Here is a 3,428-nt window from a genome sequence, read left to right as displayed (position 1 = left end):
TGCTCATTTTGCTTCCGAGAAACATGCAAAACGGGACGGAAAACATGAAATTTTGCAATAATCTTGCGCCACTCTTGCACAAAACGACGATCATTTTTCTAATTTCACAGACAACAGAAGACTGTATTTTTTCTACATAACCCCCCCTGAATTTAAAGCTAGTTTTAGAAAAACGAAGGAAAGGAGAACAACCGAGAAACTGGGAAGCTTAATTTATGAAAATCAAGAGATTTCCAGGAAAAATTGCTGGAGTAAGAAGCACTACATAAGCACGAGAGGAAAACAGAAATGCATGAACTGAAAATGAAACTGATGATAGAAGTGACTCATTCTTAAAAGTGAGAGTTTTAGAATCGCAGATTCAAAATAAAACAATATGATAGATCACGTTTGATCTTTATTTTCCAATTAATTACCTAGTAAATGTGCAATTCTATTATTAGCATAGATAAATGTATCATTTCGAGGCGGTAATACATTTGCCACATTTTCCAAATTGAATTCAATTGGTGGGTTTACATCTTTTTTATCAATTATGTCAAGTAATTGGGACTAAAACAAAATAGTTTTACCAATATTATTCACTAAAAATATAGATTAGAAGTTACTTACTGATTTTTAGAAACTTTAGGTCTCCGCTGTAGTACTGCCACTATGTTATCAAAGATATCGTCTTCATCCGAATCAAATAAAGCCATATTTATTTCCAGCCATGGTAGTAAAATAAATTTTCTTCAAATTGCGTGATTAAGTTGATTATATGTGAAGAAAATGTGGGACGCTGTCACTCATTGGCCAATAGAATGAAGGAACAACTTTATCTGTAGTATATGAGGCTCATTTCCATTATATCCATTTATACCGAGTAGAACGTTATGCGACTGTTGTAGAACCCAATTTTACAAAAAAAAACTACTTGGAAGAGCTTGTTTCTGGCATAAGCCGCAATTGTAGATTTGGATCTGTCTACAAAGTTATGTTTTTTTTGTTGTTCTAATTGGCAAATATGCTGTTGCAGCTATTTTTGTTCATTTTCGAAGTGATATATTCTCTCCTTTAAACACAGGTTTTCATTCTCCAAATCTTCAATTTTCTTTTTTAATGTCTCATATTCTGTTTCATTGCTAAGTGTTTTCTCTTGTAGTTTAGTGACATTCCTAGTAATTAATTTTTCTACAATAGCTTTCTTTTCTTTGCGTATCCTTTTCTTCACCCTTTCACTTTCATTGTTGTGCTTTTCTAGATCTAGAGCATTCGACAAGTATAATGAAGGAACAGCTAAAAAAATGTAAATTGATAATTGCAAGGCAGGTATCCTCGTAAGTATCGCATATCAAAAACTAGGTACCTACTGTAGTATCGCACTATAGTAGGCAACTAAAGAACGCAACAAAAAAATGATAATAATAAAACTCAAGCAACTAAAAATTCGTACCACATTTTTTTAGGCGTTTTGGATGTGTATTCATTATTGTAGCCTGCAGCGCATCTTCAAAGTCGTCTGGTTTAAAATGTTTGCTACAAATTCTTTTATTTGCAACATGCGACATATCTTTGCGATAACATTTTCGTATCCATTCTTTTTGAACCTTGAGATCCTTTGGAAAAGAAAAAAAAGATAGTTTCTCTGCATTCTCCTTTGCTTTTTTTGAATTATTTTTGCACATAAACACACTACAAACAACTCCACCTGGCATCTAAAACAAAAACATTTTAAATTTCTTGTCAATTGCATTTTAAAAAACTTAATGCTAAATTCTGATTTATTTTCGTGACTGCGTGCACTTGATATTCTTATCTTTCCTGGGTCTCACTCAAAGTGTGAAGCAAAAATTTTTTGAATATCGTTTATTTCATTACGTTTCGGCATTTTTCAATATTTAAAAAAGAAAATGTACGAACATAAATACGGTCTGAGAAATACTAGTGAAAATAAAACATCATTAACACAACATGCACACCAAATGTTGCATAATTTTGAATTTAACAACGCAGATATATTAGTTAGGGAAACAAATTATCATAAAAGAAGAAACCAAGAAATGATTATTATTATTTTAATTATTTTTTTTTATTTTTCAACACTAAATCTTAAACGGATTTTTGGTAGACGTTTTAAATCGGAAATCATTTATTTTATCGATATTTTAAATAACTTGTTAAATAAATAAGAAGATCTTCCTCATTTTCTCTCTCTCTCTCTCTCTTTCTTCCTATAATAACGCTTCAAATCAAGCTGAAATCTGGCAACAATGTATTCGAAGGGGGCTACAATTAGCCGCACTTTTCTCTCTGGTCACCCTGCGCTGGACACAAAATATCCCCCCCGGGGGGGGGGTATGTTCTGTGGCTGGAGTATGGTTTATAAATAGGGACTTACCCTTAAATTCTGGGGAACCACCTGGCACTTGCTAAATATAGCAGACGGGTGCTCCTGTCGTTCGAGTCCCTCCGAATTTGCAGTTTTGTTTATTCTAACCTTACAGAAGACTTTCCTTGACGGCCATTTGCACCAGTCCACAAAATATCCCTTCTATGGGGTATGTTCTGTGCACCAGTCTTCCTTAAAACTTATTCTTAGCTAGGGATAACTTTGGATTAAGGTTAACCCTAACTACAGACAGCTTTGCACCAGGATAAAATGAATACAAGGTAGGATCTTGCGTCGATTTGGGTGACGTCAGTGGAAATCACTGCCGGGCGTGCTTTCTTCCTGTCTGCTAAATGTGATTAAATATGGCTTATTTAGTCTTTGTCACATTTAGTTATTTTTTTATAAATCTTCCTTATAATTACAAGATGCTTTGCAGCAGATTTTAGACTTGAAAATTAAAAGTAACAAAAATGTATTTATTTTGTAGATTAGCACAGTTGCCAGTTGTGCAATAAAGTATAGCGTTAGCTGAAAATGTATCCTTGCAGAAATAGTACATTACGATTCAAGAGACGGAAGTCCAAACAATGACCCAATGTTAATTTCCTATTATTTACGACGGAATATGCGGTTTGTGGTGCCGCGGATGATATGTAAATTTTAATACAAATGAAATTACTGCACACCGCATTTTTTATATTTCTGAACCGACACTTAAAGAACTAGAGTAAACTTTCCAACTACCAATCGCAAAATGCTCAGTTTTGTCTACAAAATTTCCAAACAGGCTTAAACGCATTAATCCCATGATACAACGAATTCATTGTATGATACAATCATTTCATTGCATGAACAACTCAAACACAAAGCTCAACCCGATTTCTCAAATGACACTCTGGCAACACAGCACGCTAAAACGCGAAAAAAATTTCTAGAAGATTTTGACAGTTGGAGATCAAATTTCAACTTTGTTATTAAGCATTATTTTGAAATGGTTCCATGTTTAATTGGTAGCATATTGGAATACTTAAGCATTCAAAAAGAAAAATTACGA

General features: G+C 33.5%; 2 long non-coding RNA genes across 2 annotated transcripts; one reads left to right on the top strand and one right to left on the bottom strand.

Annotated features, from left to right (window-relative positions):
- Window positions 1-380: 380 nt before the first annotated feature.
- LOC109536097 lies at window positions 381-2,638 on the bottom strand. Its single transcript, XR_007282061.1, has 4 exons — window positions 2,381-2,638; window positions 1,436-1,697; window positions 613-1,278; window positions 381-552 (listed from the first exon to the last, which is right to left on the bottom strand). It is a non-coding gene; the product is annotated as an uncharacterized LOC109536097 (long non-coding RNA).
- LOC125505309 lies at window positions 2,447-3,057 on the top strand. Its single transcript, XR_007282062.1, has 2 exons — window positions 2,447-2,652; window positions 2,862-3,057. It is a non-coding gene; the product is annotated as an uncharacterized LOC125505309 (long non-coding RNA).
- Window positions 3,058-3,428: the final 371 nt, after the last annotated feature.

The sequence above is a fragment of the Dendroctonus ponderosae genome, unplaced genomic scaffold (genome assembly GCF_020466585.1).
Source record: "Dendroctonus ponderosae isolate FM_Combo_2020 unplaced genomic scaffold, Dpon_F_20191213v2 Dpon_F_20191213_8, whole genome shotgun sequence".
Classification (NCBI taxonomy): domain Eukaryota; kingdom Metazoa; phylum Arthropoda; class Insecta; order Coleoptera; family Curculionidae; genus Dendroctonus; species Dendroctonus ponderosae.
This window is presented reverse-complemented; position numbering and strand designations above follow the sequence as displayed.